We start from the raw sequence: 11,977 nt of genomic DNA, 5'->3' as shown, positions 1-11,977 counted from the left end.
ACACACATATATATATATAAAATATATATTCAGTTGCACCAGAATTATTGGTATAAGAAACTGTGCTATCTTCACTGAATTACTACATTGGTCACTTTAGAACATTTGACTGAGGATGTAAAATATGTCTATTCTGTTCTTTCTATTAAGCACTCCCTATCTATTTGTCCGTTATCATAATGACTTACTATACTGTTTAAAGTTTGAAGTCTTTTATTTTAAGTTCCGATGTTTTATTATTCTTTTTCCAATGAATTTAGGGTATTCATATAATTATTTTAGAATGAGTTTAAATTTCTTGGTTATTGATTGAAGTTGTTTTATTAAGCAACTTAGGAAGAACTGACATCTTAACATATTTCAGTCTTTCAAACCACTTTTAAAACTTTTTTAGGTCTTTTTAATTACTGTCATGTTTTATAATTTTAAGTGCTTATGGCTAACTACTCCATGCTTTTGATGCCACTGTAAGTGGTAGTATGAATTTTCACAGAATTTTAACTTAAATTTTAATTTCTCATTGTTTGCTAACAGTATATAGAAAAGTATTGATTCTATACCTGATTGATAAGCTAAATGGTTTTAAATTCTTTGATTTCTATCTAAGTGTTCATGTGACTTATGAATTGGAAAGTTGGCTTCTTTCATTCCAATCTTACTGTCTTTTTATTTATTTTTTCTTGATATATTGACCTTGTTGGAATCTCCAGTAAAATATTAATATAATTGATGCCAGTCGATATGTTTGTCTTATTCCCAATCTTAGAAACAAATCTTTCTGTGTTTCACCATTCAGTATGATATTAGCTGCAGATTTTTCATATATTCCTTTCACTAAATTGAACCACTTCTAGTTTTTGCCTAATTTGCTTAAACTTCCTTTTTTAAAGTATCATATATGGAATGCTAAATTTAATTACTAGTTTTTACTTGTTTTAAAATTATCTTTTCTTTGAGTTGTTTATGTGGTGAATTTTTTTACTGTAAAAGTAGAAAAATACTAATAATAAATTCACCAACCATAGCATAAAAGCACCATTTTATTAAAAGATATATACATACGGGCGCCTGGGTGGCGCAGTCGGTTAAGCGTCCAACTTCAGCCGGGTCACAATCTCGCAGTCCGTGAGTTCGAGCCCCGCGTCGGGCTCTGGGCTGATGGCTCAGAGCCTGGAGCCTGTTTCCGATTCTGTGTCTCCCTCTCTCTCTGCTCCTCCCCTGTTCATGCTCTGTCTCTCTCTGTCCAAAAATTAAAAAAAAAAAAAAAAGATATATATATATATATATAAACACAGTCTCATTAAAGCAAATAAAGGGAAAAGTAACACTTAACAAAGAAGGGACTATGACAGGTAAATAAGCCTTATATGTAGACATTCTCGATCCTCATATCCAAAGTTTCTTCCCATTCCAATTCCTCAACATATTGTAGTTTTTCACAACATACTGTAGTTTTCTCTTATGTTTCCACTCAACTAATCAAAGTAACTTGAAAATGTAATACAAGTTTTGCTTACTGGCAGCGTTTTCAGCTGGTACTAGTGAATATAGATGAGGATTTCACAAAAGAATGAGCTAAAGATGATCATGGATCACTACACCACACTACCACCAGAAAAGACTGTTTCTAACTTCCACAGTTCCCATGGAATATTAAGTGGGATAGTCAGTAATTTGAATTTAATAGTCAATTGTCCTCAAATGACTTTCCATTATGATTTTAAGTGTCTAATTGGTATGCTACTATATATAGTGATATCCAAACACCATATATTGCCTTATGTCTCCCCAGAAATACTGAAGAAGACCATAGAATATTTTCCAACAGTTCTCAGCAGGATGTCCTCTGTCAATGACACTGCTTCAAATCCCTCTGCCTTCCTTCTGCTGGGTATACCTGGCCTGGAAGCTTTCCATATCTGGATTGCTTTCCCTTTCTTTGTTGTTTATCTGATAGCACTTGTGGGAAATGTCACAATCCTGGTTGTGATCAAGACTGAGCAGAGTCTTCATCAACCCATGTTCTAATTTTTGGCTCTTCTCTCCTTTATTGATCTAGGCCTCTCCACTTCTACCATTCCCAAGATGCTATCTTCTGGTTCAACTTCAGGGAGATAAAATTTGAAGGCTGCTTCATCCAAATGTTCTTTATCCATACCTACACTGGCATGGAATCCGTTGTACTGCTGGCATGGCAACTGACTGCTTTGTTGCCATCTGTTATCTACTGACATATACCACTATTCTCACCAACAGAGTGGTAGCCATCATGGCCTCTGTTGTAGTGGGGAGGCCAGTCCTTCTTGTCATCCCTTTCTGCCCTCTTCTCAAATGGTTGCCCTTTTGTGGATACTACATTATTCCTCACACCTACTGTGAACACATGGGAATCGTGCATCTTTCCTGTGCTAACATAAGGGTCAACATCATCTATGGCTTATATACCATTGCTGCCCTGATTTCTGACTTGATCCTTATTGCCCTCTCCTATGTTCAGATCCTACGAGCTGTTTTCCACCTTCCTTCCAGGGATGCCAGACTCAAAGCACTCAGCACATGTGGCTCCCATGTCTGTGTCATTTTAGCATTTTACACACCAGCATTTTTCTCTTTTATGGCTCACTGATTTGGTAGTAATATTCCTTGCTACATCCACATCCTTCTGGCCAATCTGTATGTTGTTGTTCCCCCTTGTTTAAATCCAGTCATTTATGGAATCAGGACAAAGCAAATTCAGGACCGAGTTGTGAAAGTATTTGTAAATAAAGAATGACCCAAATGTATTCAAAAATTAATAAATTCTTCTAGGCTAACCTTCAACTTGTACATCTCTCAGGGTGTCCCAAATTGGGATTATGTAAAGGTCATTCAGACATTACTTCAGCCTTTATTATAGTCTCTTAAACTCACACTCATTGGTGCCTTTATGTAATTTCCATTTTTTCAATAGATTATGTACTACCGTTTCTCACTAAAGGTGAGAGAAGATTGTGGGGCCTTGTAAAAGATGTAATCAAATTCTTGAATGCATGTGGACATGCCAGCAGTAAAATTTGTGTACAAATTGATAAAAAAGAAGATTTTGGTGGTCTAAAATTTTTCAAGTTTTGGAAATATTCATGCATCAATATTTTAGAATATGTCCTTCAACTACCTATTTGTCTGCCAATGTTACTTTCATCTTGGAGCTATTTCTTAATTTCACTCAGAGGGTTATTGCAATGTGCATGCTAATTATCACTCAATTTATCTTCTTAAAGAGTTGAACCCATTCTATATTGCCATCTCTATAATGATACCAAAGGCAGAGGAAAACATTCATGAAAATAAAATTAGTTATCAAATTCCTTCATAAATGCAGCTATAAAAAGTATTAACAAAATTATGCAAATTGAGTTTAATGATATATAACATTATCCTGTATCATGACCAAGAAGCACTTATCTTACAAATGCAGGGGAAATTTTTGCATTTAAAAATCAATTAATGTTTCCCCCCATAATTTCAGACAAAAGTAATTACATGTGATGTTAATAAATGCATAAAAACATTTGACAAAATCCATCATGAATTCCTGATAAAAATTTCCGAAAACTAGAAAGAGAAAGGAACTTACAATTAGGATAAAGGAAGCCTATGAAATTTTATAGATTACATCACAATGAAGAAAGACTGAATATTTTGTCTCTTTTATAAAAAAATACAAGGCTGCCTGTTCTTATAATGTCTATTTGCTTCTGTACTGGGGATTCTAGCCAATGCATTAAGGTAAGTAAAAGGAAATAAAAACAATTGATATTAGGAAGAAATTACCTGATGATCTGTTTTTTTCTATGTAGGAAAATCTTATGTAACATACTAAACCTACTAGCTCTAATATGTGAGTTTATTGAGTTCAGAAGATACAAGTTTACTATACAAACAGTTAAATTTCTTATTTTAATGGCATTCTATTAGAAAGTTGAATAAAAATATTGCTTGCCATAGCCTAAAAAGAGAATATTTAGGGACACATTTGATTAAAAAAGAAAAGTAAGACCTGAAGAGAGATAACTAAAAAGTATTGCTAAGATAAACTGAAGGCATATATAAAAGGAGACATATACAATCATCATATATCCAAGTCTTGATATTGTGAATATTTCTATTCTCTCCAAGTTGATATATAGATTTAATCACATTTCAATATAATTTCCAGCAGACTTTTTCTTATAGAAATTGAAAAGCTGATTCTAAAATCTATATAGAAATGTAAAGTAACTGAACAATGTTAACAAAATTGGAGGACTTAATAAAGACAGAATGCTAGTGGCATAAAGATATGAAAATTAATCAGTAAATTAGCATAGGAAGCCCCCAAATAGACCTGCACATATAGTCTTAGTTGATTTTCAACAAAATGATAAGGTAATTCAATACAAAATGGATAGATTTGGAACAATTAGATGATCATATACAAAAATATGCACCCCAAACTATACCTTACATCCCATACAAAAATAAAGTAAAAGTGGATCATAAATTTAAATGTAAAACTTAAAATTAAAAAAACTTCTAGGACACATTATATTAAAGAATAATAATCAGATATACTTTTTAAATTATTGAACTGAATTTCATAAAATTTAAGAGTTTTTGTTTTCCCAAAATACAATTAAGAGAATACAAACACAGGTTACAGAGTTCAAGAAAATTTTGCAAATTAAATATGTGATAATGGACTTTCATTTAGTATACACAGAGTAGTTTCAAAATTAGATAAAGAAAACTAACCATTCAATAGAATTGGAAAAGATATTTTAGTGAATTTTTCATCAAAAGGTATATACAGATTGAAAATCACTGCATAAAACATTCTCAGTATCATTAGTAATTAGGAAATCTATTTAAAATCTCAGTGACATACAACACACTATTATGATGTCCAAAAATTAAAGATACTGACTGAAAAAGGTGTTGACTATATTTATGGGGACCTATTTCTGGCTCTGTTCTGTTCCATTGACCTATGTATTTATTCTTTTACCAATACCATACTGTCTTAATTATTGTAGACTTATAGTAAGTCTTCAGGTCAGGAAGTGTAACTTCTCCAACTTTGTTCTTTTCCTTCAATATTGCATTGGCTACTCTGGGGCTCTTGTTCCACTTCATATAAACTATAAAATCAGTTTTCCAGTATACACAAGTAACTTCCTGGGATATTGATTGGGATTATAAGAAATCTATACATCAAGTTGGGAAGATCTAACATCTTGACAGTATGTCATCTGGTTCTGGACTTCTGTTTATTGTTTTCTTTTGTTTGTTTTGTTTTGTTTTGTTTTTGTTTGTTTGTATGTGTTTTCTTTTACTGATTCAATCTCCTTGCTGCTAATAAGTCTGTTCATATTTTTTTTATTTCTTGCTGCTTTAGTTTTGGTAGGATATATGTTTCTAGGAATTTATCCATTTATTCTTAGTTGTCTACTTTATTGGCATATAGTTGTCATAATATTCTCTTACAATCATTTGTATTTCTGTGGTGTTGGTTATTATTTTGTCTCTTTAACTTGTGAGTTTGTTTATTTGGTTTATTTCTTTTCTTTATAAGTCTGGCTAGAGATTTATTAATTTTATTGATCTTTTCAAAGAAACAACTATTGGTTTCGTTGAACAACAGTTCAATAATAATAATGAAACTATTATTTTCTTAGTTCCTATGTCAATTTTTTCTGGTATAATCTTTATTATTTTCTTCATTTTGCTAGGTTTGTGTTTTTTTGTTCTTCTTTTTCTAGCTCCTTTAGGTGTAAGGTTAGGCTGTTTATTTGAGATTTTTCCTGCTTCTTGATGTATGCCTGTATTGCTCTAAACTACCCTGTTAGAATTTTTTTGCTGTATCCCAAAGATTTTGGACCATTGTATTTTCATTTTTGTTTGTTCCTATGCACTTTTCTTATTTCCTCTTTGATTTCTTCATTCACTCATTCATTGTTTAGTAGCATATTGTTTAACTTTCATGTGTTTTTGGCCTTTCCAGATTTTTCCTGGTGGTTATTTGCAGTTTCATTAACATTGTGGTCAGAAAAGATGAATGGTATTACTTTAATATTCTTGAATTTGTTGAGGCCTGTGTTGTGAGCTACTATGTGATCTATTCTGGAGAATTTTCCATGTTCACTCGAAAAGAATGTGTATTCTGCTGTTTTAGGATGGAATATTTTGAACATATCTATTAAATACATCTGATCCAATGTGACATTCAAAGCCACTGGTTCCTTGTTGGTTTTCTGTTTGGATGATCTGTCCATCGATGTATGTGGGATGTTAAAGTCCCCTACTGTTATTGTATCACTATCAATTATTTCCTTCATTAAAATTTTTTTTATTAGTTATTTTTTATTTTAGAAAGAGAGAGAGAGAGTTTGTATGAGAGCAGGGGAGAGGGGCGTAGGGAGAGAGTGAATCCCAAGCAGGATCCATGCCCAGCACAGAGCCCAGTGCGGGGCTTGATCCCACAGTCCTGGGATCATGGCCTGAGTCAAAATCAAGAGTCTGATGCTCAGCTGACTGAGCCACCAGGTGCTCCTTTATGTTTGCTTTCCTGTTAGGTGCATAAATATTTACAATTGTTTTTTGTTTTGTTTTTATTTTAAAGAGAAAGAGAGAGCTCGTGAATGGGAGGGGCAGAGGAGAGAGACTCTTAAGCAGGCTCCACCACACCCAGAACAGAGTCTGATACAGGGATTGATCTCACAATGGTGAGATCATGATCTGAGCTAAAATCAAGAGCAAATGCTCAACCAACTGAGCCACTCAGGTGCCCCAATATTTATAACTGTTACATCTTCTTGTTGGATTGCCCCCTAAATGATTGTATAGTGTCCTTCTTTGTCTCTTGTTACAATCTTCGTTTTAAAGTTTATTTTGTCTGAGATAAATATTGCTGACTTGGCTTTTTTTTCATATCAATTTGCATGATAAATGCTTTTCCATCCCCTCACTTGCAATCTGCATGTGTCTTTAGGTCTGAAATGAGTCTCTTGTAGGCAGCATATAGATGGGTCTTTTTTTTTTAAATCCATTCTGTCACCTATGTCTTTTAATTGATGTTTTTAGTCTATTTACAATCGAACTAATTATTAATAGGTGTGTATTTATTGCCATTTTGCTGCCTGTTTTATGGTTGTTTTGTAACTCTTTTCTGCTTTCTTCCCTTGCTCTCTTCGCTCACAGTAAGTTGGTTTTCTTTAGTGATATATTTAGATGGCTATATTTTTATTTTTTGCATATCTTTATTGATTTTTGATTTGTGGTTACCGTTCAGTTTGTATATACCACCTTCCCTATATAGCAGTCTATATTTAAGTTGATGGTAGCTTGGGTTTGAACCCATTCTTACTCCTCTCCTCCCCACCACTTTTTGGGAAAAAGTGTCACACTTTCCATCCTTTTATTTTGTGAGTCCCTTGATTGATTTTTATAGATATGCTTATTTTTACTGCTTTTGTGCTTCTTGCTTTTCTAACTCTTGCTTATGGTCTTTCTACTCAAAGATTCTTCTTTAACATTTCTTGTAGGGGTGGTTTAGGGGTCATGAATTCCTTTAACTTTTTTTGTTTGAGAAACTCTTTATATCTCCTTCATGATAACCTTGTTGGATAGAGTATTCTTGGCTATAGATTTTTTCCTATTTATTTATTTTTTATTTTACAGACAGAGACAGAGCAGCATGAGTGGGGGAGAGGGACAGAGGAAGAGAGAGAGAATATCTTATGCAGGCTCTATGCCCAGTGCAAAGCCCAATGCAGGGCTTGATCCCAAGACCCTGGAATCATGAGCTGAGCCAAAATCAAGAGTAGGACACTCGACTGACTGAGCCACCTAGGTGCTCCATTGGTTGTAGATTTTTTTTTTCTTTTCAGCATTTTGAATATGTTTTGCCACTCCCTTCTGGCCTGCAAAGTTTTTGCTGAAAAATCAGCTGAGAGCCTTATGGGTTTTCCCTTATATATAACTGCTTTCTTTTCTCTTACTGCTTTTAAAATTCTCTCTTTATCAATACATTTTGCCATCTTAATTGCTATGTGTCTTGTTATAGACTTCTTTGGGTTGATTTTGTTTGGCAATTTCTGTGCATCCTGCATCTGGATTTCTGTTTCCGTCCCCAAATTCAGAATGTTTTAAGCTATTATTTCTTCAAGCAAATTTTCTGATCCCTTTTCTTTCTCTTCTCCTTCTAAGATTCCTATAATGCAAATATTATTACACTTGATGGTGTCACCAAGTTCTCTAAGTCTATTCTCATTTTGCATAATGTTTTTTTCCTCTCCCCTGCTCTGCTTGATTACTTTCCATTTCTCTGTCCTCCAGTTTGATTTGTTCTTCTGCTTTGTCAAATTTACTATTTATTCCATCTAGAGTATTTTTAATTTCATTTATTGTATTCTTCATCTCTGTTTGGTTCTTTCTTATTCCACTGTTAAGGGTCTCACTGATGTCTTCTACTCTTTTATCAAGTCCAGTATCTTTATAATAATGACTTTTTTAAAGTTTATTTATTTATTTTTGAGAGCAAGAGAGAGAGAGAGAGCGAGAGAGCAAGGGAGGGGCAGAGAGAAGGAGAGACAGAATCCAAAGGAGGCTCTGCAACATCAGTGCACAGCCTGGGTTCAAACTCATGAACTGCAAGATCTTGACCTGAGCTGAAATCAAGAGTCAGACACTTAACTGACTGAGCCACCCAGGTGCCTCTATGATCATGACTTTATATTCTCTATCAGGCATATTACTTACCTCCATTTTGCTTAAGTCTTTTGCTATGATTTTGTCCTGTTCTTTGATATATACTCTTCTGTATCCTCATTTTGTTTAACTCTGTGTCTGTTTCTGTGTGTTGGAAAAGATAGCTATATCTCCTGCACTTGAAAGTAATGGCCTTATGAAGAAGTCCTGTAGTGCTTTGCTGTGCAGTGTCCTTTGTTCACTGGAAACTGGCACTTCATAGGTGTCTTTTATGTGTGATGTGTGTGCCCTACTATTGTGGCTGGGACACTTTTTCCTTCAGTCCAGTCATCTGCAATGGCTCTCTTTGCCTTTTGTGGGCAGTGTTTGGTCCCTGTGGTGTTAGTGGGCCAGTCTGGGGATACCGTGGGTTCTAGTTGACTCAGATCAGGCATTTTCCAGAGACACAGTAGCACCAAAGGGTGTTTTTCCTGTGGTGTCCTGAGAAGCTTTTTTTTGTTGGGCGGAGCCTGCAATCAGACCAGTTGTCTCCTTTCAGCCCACTGCTGGGTCTCTATCTAACTGGTATATGGGGTTATCTTTCCTTTTCTCTAGGGCAGGACTCACTTAGGAATGGTGTTGACACTGTAGTGCTGCTTGCACACTGCCTGGTCTGTGGCACCTCTTTGTATCGGCTATTGCTAATAGCATATTGGCGAAGGCAGATCTGCTGAAGTACAAGGCAGCAGGGTGCCATGTGTCAGGGCACCTACATCACCCAGACTGAGGCAGGCTGTCCAGAGGGGTGGATTGGTGGAACCACAGTGTGTGTGTGGAGGGGTGGAGGGTGAGGCAGTGCTAGCAAGTTAGGTGGGGAGTCCACAGTTGACCCTGTGTTTACCCCGGGGAAGGGAAATGGTGTTTGCCAGTTGTCTTCCTGGAGGAGTTCCCTAGAGATTTCTATCCCTCCAGGACACATTTTGAGATTAGTAAATAACTCACTCCTAGGCGTCTTTCAAACTACTGCTTCTAGGTTGTTTGTTGTGCTGTCTCTTTAAGGGCAAGGACTCAGTGTCCTCTCCTTCCAGGATCTCCCAGAGGCCAACACACTGTTTGTTTGTTTGTTTGTTTGTTTGTTTGTTTGTTTGTTTTTTAATTCCAGGTTTTAAGTCCTTCTGGTTGTAGGAACTTGGTGTTATGGTAATGTTATGGTGATTTGTCTTCTTCATGTGGGCCCCCTGGTGTGAGGGTTTGATTCTTTCCCCTCTATATTCCTGCAGCATCCCTCACTCTTGTGGACAGTCCCAAAAGTCTATTAGTTCCAACTGCATTGCCTTTCTACCCTTTTAGGTGTGGTCTCTTCTTTATATTTAGTTGTGGAGTTTCTTCTGCCAGTCTTCAGGTCATTTTCTGGGGTATTACCACTGATGTGAGTGATATCTAGTTGTATCTGTGGGATGAGGTGAGCCCAGGGTCCTCCTACTCTGCCATCTTTCCAAGAAGTCTGGGAAGTAATTGAGTTTTGTATATTAACCTTGTATCCTGCAACCTTGCTTATTACTGCTAGGTAATTTTACCTATGATAATTGCATCATACGTTCACAGACAGTTTTATACACATACATTCAGAGTTGCTTTATTCACAATGTCCAAAAACTGGAGCCAACTCAAATATTTATCAGTTATGACTTGATGGAAAAACTCAGGTATATCCACATACTATAATACCATTCAGAATTATAAAGGAATAAGTTGATGATACATACCACATGTGGATAAATCTTAAAATAATATGCTTAGTGAAAAAAGAATATACCAGAAGAAAATAGACATACTGTATAATTACATCTATATAAAATTTGAAAGCAAAACAAACAAAAAACAACCAAAACAAAACAAAAAACCCCAAACTAATCTACAGATGAACTACTATTGCTTGGGAAAGCAGGATGGATTTCAGGACAAGACAATAAGTGTGTATTTCACAGTCACATGAAGAAATTTAATAAAAAGTATGTTTATTATCTTGGGAATCTTTCACAGTTGAATACATATGGAAAAATATACTAAATTGTATATTTTAAATGTATTCACACTACTGTATATCAGAAAGGAATAAATTTGTAAAAGCATATGAAAAATATCCTCAGTGACTGCCATTCTTACTCATAATATAAGCCAAAGACATTAGCATTACCTGGGTGTTCTACATGTGGGGTTGAAATATCCTTGAACTTTTTCTTCTACTATTTCTCCTTTGCATTCTCCATATGACTCTCAAACTATATTCGCTTCCTCATTTCTTTTAGATTTAAAAGACAGTGAAAAATGTAGTGCTTTTTTCTTCCAATTTCCTCTTATCAGAGTTTGCCTTGTTAAATCTTCTGTTGTTTTCAAATACTTTCTTACATACCATCTACTAAATGATGTTTTCTTGATAACCCTAAATAGAAAGATACCTTCCACCACATACACAATAACCTCTCAGTCTGCTATCTTTATTTTTTTTCCATAGCATTTATCTCTGTTTTACTATATTTATGCTTAAAATTTTGTATTGATAATTCAGGCCAGTCTTGCCAAAATGCAATGAGTCCACTATAGCCAATTTCTCCAACAGATTAAAACTAAAATCTGAACAAAATACAAAAAAGTTGCCACAGATTTCTATAAAGTTAGCAAATCAATCAAGTCAAAACAGGAAGTAAATTTTGAAGAAGCAACTTGTATCATGTAGGTTCTCAAGAAAATTTTTCCCCTATGTGTTTCCTTCCATTGATTAGAAAGCAAGTATCCAACAGAGAGACAATAGATTGTACAGGGAGCAAAAATGCAAGATCTACCTCATTGTTTTCTAGACAGAGAATCAGGAGAAATGTGTCTGTGAGCTGGAGACAAAGAGGAGGATCCTCCTATTTCTTCTTTGTTTTTCTACTAGATCTGACTGAAAGTTATATCTCAGTCACAGAATAATACAAACAGCTAACACCCAAAGAGAAGGTTTATCTTTCTGGCCAGAAAGAAATAAAAAAAGAAAGAGAAATAAGGAAAATAAAGAAATAAGGAAATAAAGAAAAAAAAGAAGGAGGGAGAGAGGAAGGAAGAGATGGATAGAAAAGGGAAAGAGAGAAGGAAGAAAGGAAGGGAGGAAGGAAGGGGAAGGGAAGAAAAGAGAAGGCTAATATTTGAGAATGTGTGTGAAATTCTTACTGTTATCCTTTGTTTTCTTTCTTTCTTTCTTTCTTTCTTTCTTTCTTTCTTTCTTTCTTTC

At 34.9% G+C, this 11,977-nt stretch overlaps 1 pseudogene; it reads left to right on the top strand.

Annotated features, from left to right (window-relative positions):
• The first annotated feature begins 1,839 nt into the window (after positions 1-1,839).
• Positions 1,840-2,812, top strand: LOC121039497 (olfactory receptor 52E4-like; annotated as a pseudogene).
• Positions 2,813-11,977: the final 9,165 nt, after the last annotated feature.

Source organism: Herpailurus yagouaroundi, unplaced genomic scaffold (genome assembly GCF_014898765.1).
Source record: "Herpailurus yagouaroundi ecotype Mexico unplaced genomic scaffold, PumYag 180, whole genome shotgun sequence".
NCBI classification, from domain to species: domain Eukaryota; kingdom Metazoa; phylum Chordata; class Mammalia; order Carnivora; family Felidae; genus Herpailurus; species Herpailurus yagouaroundi.
This window is presented reverse-complemented; position numbering and strand designations above follow the sequence as displayed.